Raw genomic sequence first — 10,977 nt, 5'->3', positions numbered from 1 at the left:
CCATAACAATGGTGTGTTACAATACATAGATTATTCGTTTTAAATTATCTATTTCAGAGCACGTTGTTTTTGTCCCAAAGGGAATAGATCTAGATTTCCTGACCCACTAATAATCTGCAGAATAGCTTTAAGAATAGTAATTTTACACGATGACTCTAGATTGTTTGGCAATTTTCTGATACAGCGTATTTCAAAATTGTGTTTGCTTTGTTTTTGGAATTTTCGCGCAACGTTGAACAAGAACTGTCAACACGTACCTGCCTCTTATGATTACAAAGTCAGGCAACACTTCCCACCGCCACCTCTTGTTACCCTTTTCAAAGAGAGGATAATATGGAGTGTCCTTGGATCCTCCTCTTCTTCCAGGACACAAAAATAGGCAATTATAGAGACTTCGTTACTGAGCTTGTAAAACACTGATGTAAACAATTATTATTATTTTCAAAACAATAATGATGCATTTATTTGATTAATTAACATATTATTAAGGAGTTACTTGTATCATTAGAATTACGCATTGAGCTTGTATTCTGGTCCAAAGTTTTGGCCCTCCCTTTCCAAAATCTGTATCTGTCCCTGGTTGTCTGACCAAATAGTGAAATTTGACCATCATTCTTACAGCGTACCCACGGCCTCAAAGTTCGTGTTTTCTGCAATGGAGCGCGAACCATGAAACCTTCGCGCTTTCAGCTATGGAAGTTTAATAAAAGTGGCAGTCAATACTTTTATTAGGTTCAAAGCCCTTGTGATGATGGATGCTGCTGACTGGTTGCTTCCCCCCTGGTCATTAGCCAAAATTAGAGATACCTTACCGAATTCTAGTGGTCCCTGACCGGGTTGTCTTGTTCATATACTAACAAAGTACCGTTCAGTTTTAAAATTATAGTTCTTATGTTCGTGCGTCTGGAACGTGTACACGCACAGACGTTCCATACTTTTTTACATAATATTACCTCTTTAGAAATCATGTTAAGCAAGTATTTTCTCTAGCCATGTGTTTTATCCGTATTTTATGCTGATTATAATCTTTATTTTGTGTACCACGTTATGAGCGCAAAGTGATCAGAAACTTTGTATTTTACATTGCAGGAATATCGGAAATCATGGTCTACTCTTTGAAAATATCAATCTTGACAGCGTTGTTTTGTTTATCAACGTGTTTCGCAAATGCTCCTCACCATCTCGTTGGTAACTATCAGTACATCCCAGCACAGATTCATCGCCAGGAAGGTGTGGGTGCAGCCACTGCGGCTGCTCTTGGAGGTGGACTTGATGGCCTCAACGGTTTGTTAAATTTTGGAAGCGGACTGGGATCGTCTCTGAGTGGGTTACTGCCTACTTTAGTCCAAGGAGTTACCCCTTTACTTCTTATGCTTGGCTTAGGAGCTTTTATACTTCCTGTACTGGGACTTAGTCTCTTCCGAGAAAATATCGCACGCACTTTTAATGAAATAAACCCTTCACTTATAGACGGACTGAACGATTTATTTGAAAGAGTAACCAAAGCTCTGGACAATGTAGAGAAGAAGTACAACTAAGATCGTCTCTCGAAGACTTTAGGTAAGGTGAATTACATATTATTAGTTAGACTTTTATTTCTAATAAATAAAATCACAAATGTACAAATTTACCAAACTCTTTTGTGGAAAATAACATGGGAGAGAGTTAAATTGAAATCTACAAACATATACGCATCAGATACGCTTAAAAAACTTTGGTTTTAGTGTCATCATATACCCAATATGTAGTTATGCAAGAATTACAAAAAGAAAGAAATATAATAATATGAGTAGGAAAATGGTGTACTGATATGAATCATACACAGATCAGCGATAATGTTAATGAGGCTTTCGAAACTTATCATATCACTTATTTTTTTAGGTCCTTAAAAATATTCACATAAAAAAATTCTGTGATATTTACTCTATAAAATGCGCCGAATACAGAATTCTTTTCAATCAGAAGTTAAGATACACCTGATTAAGCTGGTGTTTAGTCTAACAATTTTTTGTTTGTTTGTTTTTTACAGGAGAAACCAGTTGTTTTTGAACATGGGTCAGCTGATGAAACAAGCATTAAGGATTAGTTCCCAGGACAGAACTTTGTGTTAAAATTGATTTGAAAAATTTCGGTTGTCTCTCTCTCTTGACAAGACGTTGATTCTAAAACAGTTTCAGATATTATTCAGTTAAGTGTCACACCGTCAATAGACGTGCGGAATCCTACAAGTGGGCTAATCGAATCGAGATAAAGTCTGCTTACCAAACTTCCCACTTCATTGTTTGTTAATACCGAGATAGTTGTGAATTGTGTCACGACTAGATATAGATTCGCTCATAAATAAAATATGAGCGCAAAAGAAGCTAAAATTAAAATTATAAGTTTGTAATTCAGTGCCTGTAACAGGTAACTAAAAACACCTAACTATAATAAATTATCAGGTAATTTAAATACTACCAGGAGCTTTATGCTATGTAAACGTTTGTTGACAAAGACGGCTTAATACTCCTTATTTGTACAGAAACATAAGTATTTTGTAATCCAGTTCATTTCCTGTGACAGCTAACTAAAAAAAACGTAACAATAATAATTTATCACGTAATTTAAATACTACCAGGAGCTTTATCCTGTATAACAGTTTTTTTGAAAAAGAGGGTTTAATATAGCTTATGTACAAAAACATAAATGTTATCTTTATATCTCAGGGTTATAAAATATTGTAAAATGTGCCGTTGGTGGTTAATCATGAAAATGCCAGTAGAAATGTGTCGGTAAAATTTTCTGTCTGTCATTTTGTATTTTTGTCTTTCTCAAATTTATCTCCCTCTGAGATAGAGTGTATGGAGGTACATTGTTCTCCGCAAAACGTTGTATTTATCTATTTATTTTTCAACCACAGAACTTTTGTTTATTGTATGTACATTTACTTGTGAATTAATAAAGTATCTAATAACCTTAATAAATCAACACTTGTAAAATGTAGAATCTATAATTCACTCGTGTTGTGCACACATGCTAATTAACACGTACACAACTTAATTTTGATACTAGTTACACTCAGTCACTTATTCAACCATATCTCCTCTGAACCCCCCACCCCCGAGGCATTCCATGTCTGGAGATATTTTTATATTATACCATTTGTAATATTTCATGTCAGAGCATAAGATAACATAACTATAACACAACACTGTTTGTGACCATTACATGACACTACCTACTCAAATCTGAACCTTTTAATGAAAATACTATGAGTGATAACAACAACAAAAACAGTTGCTAGTTGTATGCAACGTAAGTTTTATATCACTGTTGAATGTTTATCATAACTTTACTGTTTGAGGTGCTTTTTGTCCAAACGTTCTATTAGGGTTTTGTGCAATTCCTTGCGTTCCCTATTATGAACCATTATCGTGGTTCATGATTAAGACTTCATAAATTGTATATTTAACATTTGGGTTTTGTTCATTCTTCTATATCTCATAGAATATTGTTGTGTTGCATACCTGTATAAAATGGCACAGAAAACGCTTAATAGTAAATGTATATACAAACAAACAAAAAGATATAACTAAATTAGCCCTTTTACAAAAAATAATGTGAGTGTTCTTATACAGCACTTTCCTAAAAACTTGACAAATGAAAACAAAAAATAATGCGTACAGATTTTAATCATTGCAAATTCAAAGTGTACCATTTAAAACAGGAATTATAAAATGAAATATAAGGTATTTCTGAAACATGATTTCATTCAAAATATCTAAGTGTTCAGCTCATATAACAAAATAAACTAAAACCAAACTTACGAAAAATTAGGAAAATACAGTTATATGCAACAAATGTAATTGTCGTGTATAACATAAACATTTGAAGGACAGATGAGAGAACAAAATTTCTCAAAACTGCTACTATTTTCATATCTAAGCAAGATTAAGGACATTTTCAAGGCACTTTTATTATGGTATGGGAAACATATTATACTAATTCATAAAAAAGTGTAAACATTTTTTCCATATTTAATATTTTAATATTGAAATGAACGGAACGTGTGACAAACTTTGTAATATAAAACGAAAATCTGTTATTCGTATTTTATTTTGTACACGTGGTTCGTCCAACATCACATAGGTATGTTTTGAATTAATGGATTAGCGATAAGTTTACGGGCTTACAACGCTAAAATCTGTTGTGGACAGAGCCCAGATAGCCAATTACTAGCTGTAAAGCTAGAAAATACTGATTTAAGTTAAATTTGGTAAAATGGAAAATGTTCCTTGATTCCTGTAAACTATAAACTATCAATAACAAATTATAATGTACCATATAACTGGTATGCTCTAATGTTCCAATCAAAATGTCATTTAAAGAAAATGGGGGAAACTATTTCGTGTTATAGTTGCTTGTTTTCATTACGAAAATCATTTTTGATTTTATCAAAATTATTTATTTGCAAATGTAAAAAGAGAACTGGCTGAATTTCTTAGATTTTTGATAAGTACTATAATTTTTTTCTTGAATTTATACCAAACCTTTTAGACGTGTATCCCACTCAGATTTATTCATGTGTAACCAAAGAAACTAAACAGAATTTCGTATATTCGTTTCGCGCCTCTGACGCCAGTGTAAAAACTTCTAAAAACTCAGATAATTTTGTATAGACTACAACTTATTACTATATTGCAAATGCTTATTCCTAACATCACTTGATTTAATATGTAATAAATATATTATATATATACTGAATTAGTTTATTATTTTGTACAAAAGGTCGAAATGGAAGTGAAAAAGCATAACACAGTTTTCGAGACAGCAACAAATTTCGAAACTACAAAACAAGCTAATTAGGAACAATGTATCCATCCGCAAAATGAAAGTATTATCGTAAAATAGAATCCTCCGATTCAATATGCATTGTGCTCGAGCCTAGCATATCTCCTAATGCTATTAACAAGATAACTAATAAGAATTTGAAATTAAAGAAGGTTTACAAGGCAAAAGCTCACAAATTCCCAGCCACATCTTCAAACCAATGGCTGTTTTCATAAAAAAAGATGGCGGAAGAAATTGAAATCACAGTAATTCCATTCAACCACATACCTGTCATAGCTCTATTGAATATTTGTGCCTTTGACTTGCTTAAAAGTGGTCTTGTACACCGACGTCAACGTTTATGAAAATTAACTTCCAAGTCTTTGTGATCGTTTATAGGTCAACATTACGTAGCCATGGCCATTGAAGAAGTAGTTTTTGATAGCAATATGGTTGATTGATTGATTGAAGTTAAGCACAAAGCTACACAATGGGCTATCTGTGCTCTGCCCACCACGGGTATCGAAACCCGGTTTCTAGCGTTGTAAGTCCGCGGACATATGGGAACCAGTACACTGTTTTTATAAAATACGATTACTTTTCATATGCCTGCCCTACAACAAGTAACATTTCTGAAATTTCCCCCTATAGCTTGGAATTCCATTTACATAAAAGACTGACTTTATTCAGTCAACCATTACAACATTATACAGAAAAGATTTTGTTTTAACTTATCGGTTAGTACGATTTGATGACTGTAACTAGAAATCATCTATGATTTATTTCTCGTCTTTTCCAACATATATTACGATTCTATGACTTTATTCAGTCAACCATTACAACATTATCTAGAAAAGATTTTGTTTTAACTTATCGGTTAGTACGGTTTGATGACTGTAACTAGAAATCATCTATGATTTATTTCTCGTCTTTTCCAATATATATTACGATTCTATGGCTACAGTTTAAAATGTTAGTAGTTACAATTAACTCAAGTTGTTTTCATAAAAAAAACGGTTCTAATTTCTCACATTATACTTATACGTATACAAGCAGTGGTTAAAGGGGAAATTTGGAGCTAGAGGCGGGATCCCAGTGCCCAACCCACTAAGTCATTCCTCCTAGAAAAGTTAAAAAAAAATGTTATCCAGTACTTTTTATTAATTATATACTGCATTTTAGAGAAAAAATAGTTCACCATCAGATTTAATTATAACCACTGAAGTACGACCTTGGATGACTTTTCATGACAAGGTCAAAGGTTAGCCACGCTCACAGATCCACCTTAATGTGAATAGTTAGCCACAATTTCAACCTTCTCTGGTGAGAACCAGTTTTCACGTGTAATCGTCGGCTTCTCGTTGTAGTTCCTTTACAATATTTTAATTATTCTATAATATTGTTTCGGCTTCCCTTGGTTCATTGTTCCCTATGGCCAGGGGGGTCCTAGGAGCCAACCATCACTTTACTACTGTATATATATAAACTCATATTTTATATCATAAAACTCATAAAAGTAAACTTTCTTAGAATTAAATTATTTTAGCAGAATAGATAGAAATCAGAACGGAAATATTTTTAAGCTACTTCTGATTGTTTCTTAATTTAAACATTAAGCAAACACAGGTTGACAAATGAAAGTAATTTAACTAAACATAGAACAATAAAAGAAATTGAAAGAAAGTGCTCTGTTTGATCTAAGTAGGAAATGTTTTAATGATATATTTGATTTTGTACTGACCACATATATTTAAAAAAAATATATATATATATATTAATAGGTAAACACGCTCACCCACAACATAGCATCAAGGATATTGTGAATCGTATGCTATAAAATTGTGTAAAAGTTAACTATCAAACAAAGAAAGAAGAACAATTTTTTGCAAGTTATTTTACTTATATCCATAAATGTATATGTCTTTAGACACTGTTGCCAAAATGTTGCTTCAGTGAAACTTCACGTAGGTGGACATAGTAGGTTTGAGAATTATAATGGACTTCAACTACTTGTTGAAATGAAAGGAAAAAGCGTTTCGGTATCTATAATCAGGCCTCAGTCTAGAAGCCGAAAAGTCGCTTCATTTTCATTCAACGAGCATTTTTACTCTATTAAAGTTCTCAAAACCACTGTTACCATGGCGTATAAGATTTTACGTAGAAATCATAAGTAAAAACCAGAAAGACCGTATTAGCATTTTCTTCATCAGCGAAGTTATTTAAAGCTTTTACTAAGTTTAAAAAACATTTGAAACACATTTGTCTACACATTCTATAGAGACTGTCTTATTTTGTAGAGGATTCACGGAAGCTTCTTTTCTTTACAATTCTTGAAGAGTAACCTAACTGTATACCCTTTTCTATCAGAAAGGTGACAGCTTTTAAATGACTTTGCACAAAACTTTGAATATTTTCATTACTACGCCTGAAATTTCTCTTGGAACTGCAGCCTCATTCTTCTTTAGTACATAAAGGTAGCACTTTAACCATTTCTGACCTGAAGCGGCCTGGTTTGACCTCGAACTTCGTGAAGAAGATTTTTCTGCATACTATTGGCTGTAAAGTACCTTTAAAGTTACTTTTAAAAGTTGGAAGCTGTCGTCATTTTACAACAGTATCACTGACGATTCAGCAACATTGCCTTATGTTTATCTGAATAATACGTTCACGAAAGCGATCTGAAATCCTAAGAAATCAGTTATTGGAGGAGGTGACAAAAGACGTAAGTATAATACGAAAATATAATGGAAATATAGATATTTAAGATATCTCTTCTCAGCTAATACGTGACATGGTCAATGGCTTTATGATTATTTTATCAGTTATTGGAGGAGGTGACAAAAGACGTAAGTATAATACGAAAATATAATGGAAATATAGATATTTAAGATATCTCTTCTCAGCTAATACGTGACATGGTCAATGGCTTTATGATTATTTTTGTTGTTGTTGTTTCGCTTAATATAAATACATGTATACAATTTAAATACTTGTGAATTACATCACACGTAATATTACTCGTCTTATATTAGTAAAATATCTCATGTGTTAGAATAATTACTTGTATACGCGTACGTGATTTTAAATATTCATGCTCTTATGAAACGACGTGACTTTTGTCTGTAAAAATTGTTTTGAGTATTATATAACCTATATTAAATGTTGTTTCATAGAAAACTCATTATTGAAACTGCTACTTTTCTATTGCAGATAATAAAGACTATGAAACATACTCTGTTATTAATTTTACTGCTTCTTGCGCTTTCCGGATGCTCAAACAGTTCGACGACCAACCAACCGAACGAAACACAAGAAGTTTCCAATACACTTTTAAAACATCCTTTACTGGATTCTCTACCGCTACAGAAGCTGGGAAGCTGGGTAGAATCAATTGTTCCACAAAACGTTCGAGAACATATTTTAGATTTAGCAAGACAAACAAACTTTAGATCCGTTGTTCGTCTAGTATGGGCAGCTTTAAGTTACTCTGTGCCTTTGTCTTTACTTGTACTTGTTGGATATATTTTTTATCCCATTTTTCGCTACAACGCTAGACGCTATGGTCCTCCTTACGGCCAAGCTTATGTACAATATTATAACTATAAACCTTCAAGTATAGAAGCAAACAAGAAACGTGATTGGGAAACTAACTGGTTTCGCCCACAGTATGGAGTGAATCGAGTGTACACTAGAAGGAATTCGAGGGACGCTGAAAAGCAGGAATTAACTCTTATACATCCTTCTGTTGGTGCACAAATTGATGGTTTTCTTCAGACAGTCGAAACAGCCTTAGAACTAATGGAAAAATATTAAAACTGGTTGTTAATTACATACTTTTAGATACTATTACAATATAGACAGGCAGAAAGGAAACAGTTCTACAAGATACAGCTGCCAAAAAAGTACTTATCCAGATAGGGTAAAGAACCAATAATAAGTATGAATAGCATTCTGTATCTAATAAAGTTATTTATTATGTAAAGTAAACATTTATATTATATGTGTGGAGTTTATGAGACATCGACACTGTTAATAATACCTAATATCTCCATAACGTCTCATTTTCAGTGAATCCTCAGTAAAATGATGGAAATATTTGCTATTATTTTTATTTGAAGAGATAAAGTGTTTAAACGTTATATATATTTTTCACCAAAAAATTAAATTTATTCCCTGATTTTATGCAATATGTATTCTGTAAACTATCAAAATATTTTACTGGAATAAATTATCACTTATTTTCGGTTTTGTCAAAATACTAGGTTTATTTTCATTTGTATCCCCAAACAACTTAATTTTACAAACATCATTTTAAGAAGAATAACACCATGTTTCGGACAGTGTGAAATGATAAACACATATACACAAGTCTCACGAGTGGAATTGACATGTCAACATACAAAGTATGAAAATAAAGCAGACCAAAACACTGAGATGAAATTGGATTCACTTTAACTAAACGCGTGTTATTCACATTTTATTTTTTAGCAGTTGTCTTTTTTCTGAGCTCTTAATATGAACGGGACTGTTTAAAGAGTTTGGCCTATATGAGATATGCGAACATTATCCTACATGAGGTATACGATATTATCCTACATGTGGAATACGACATTATCCAACATAAGGAAAAGATATTATCGTACATGAGGTATACAACATTATCCTACATAAAGTATACGATATTATCCTACATGAGGTACATGACATTATCCTACATAAAGTATACGATATTATTCTACACGAGGTATACGACATTATCCTACATAAAGTATACGATATTATTCTACACGAGGTATACGACATTATCCTACATAAAGTATACGATATTATTCTACACGAGGTACACGACATTATCCTACATAAAGTATACAACATTATCCATTTTGCACTTGAAACATACATGATGTATACTAAGTTAGCCTTTCTCAAGTGAAACGTACATGAGGTAAAAGATATTATCCTACATGAGGTATACGACATCATCCTACATAAGGTATACAATATTATCTACATACGGTATATGACATTATCCTTTCTCACATGAGATATATATGATGTATTCGGCATTATCTTTTTTCCACGTGAGACATACATGAGGTATATGTCATTATCTTTTTTTACGTAAGACGTACATGAGGTATACAACATTATCCTTTTTCACGTGAGACATACATGAGGTATACAACATTATACTTTCTCACGTGAGACGTACATGAGGTATACAACGTTATCCTTTCTCACGTGGGATATACATGATATATACGACATTATCCTTTCTCACGTGAAACATACATGATGTATACGACATTATTCCTACTCCTTACGGCGGATACAGTTGAACTAACCTACTGTATAGTTTTGCTCTAAACGAAACAAGTAAACTTACTCGATGCATATATCTTGAGACAAGAAAAGATGAAAGATATAGAACTACCGTGTAATACTACTATCAAGGAAAATGTTTTTAGAAGTTTCCTACAATGTTAAGCTAATTCTTTAACTATCATTATTATTTTTTTACTCTAAGGACATTTTTTGTTTGTTTCATGCCTTACAGTCATCTATGCTGTTATTATCAAAACAATGACCTTTAGAACTCATCTATACCATCCTTGTCATTGACAATATCATAAACAACTATCGTGAAAACGCAGAAAGGGGTTAGTACCTATGTACACAACGTACAAATCACCATACTAATCTGGTCTCCTTCCACTCAAGAAATAGTTAGGTCAAGCTTGGTGATTGTTATTTAGTTAGTTAGTTTATACTAAGCATTCTTTGTAAAATAAGTAACTGTGAAAATCAAACATTCTTAATTGTAGATTTTTTTTCGCTTTATTCCTAAGAAATCCATTATGAAAAAGAAAAAAGTCAGATCTAACTTAATATGCCACAAATCACTGATAGAAATATTTGGTTTTTGTATGGTTATCGTGAAGCACAAAGCTACACAATGGGCTATCTGCGCTCTCCCCACCACCAGTATCACACTCTGATTTTTAACGTTGTAAACTTGCAGACTTATTGTTGACCCACTCGGGGGTCTGATCAAGGTTTGATTTGTTTGGAGTTTCGCGCAAAGCTACACAAGGGCTATCTGCGCTAGCCGTCCCTAATTTAGTAGTTAACTACTAGAGGGAATGCAGCTAGTGATCACCACCCACC

The sequence above is a fragment of the Limulus polyphemus genome, unplaced genomic scaffold (assembly GCF_000517525.1).
Source record: "Limulus polyphemus unplaced genomic scaffold, Limulus_polyphemus-2.1.2 Scaffold1162, whole genome shotgun sequence".
Classification (NCBI taxonomy): Eukaryota; Metazoa; Arthropoda; class Merostomata; order Xiphosura; family Limulidae; genus Limulus; species Limulus polyphemus.
The sequence above is the reverse complement of the archived record's forward strand: the minus strand, read 5'-3'. Positions refer to the sequence as shown.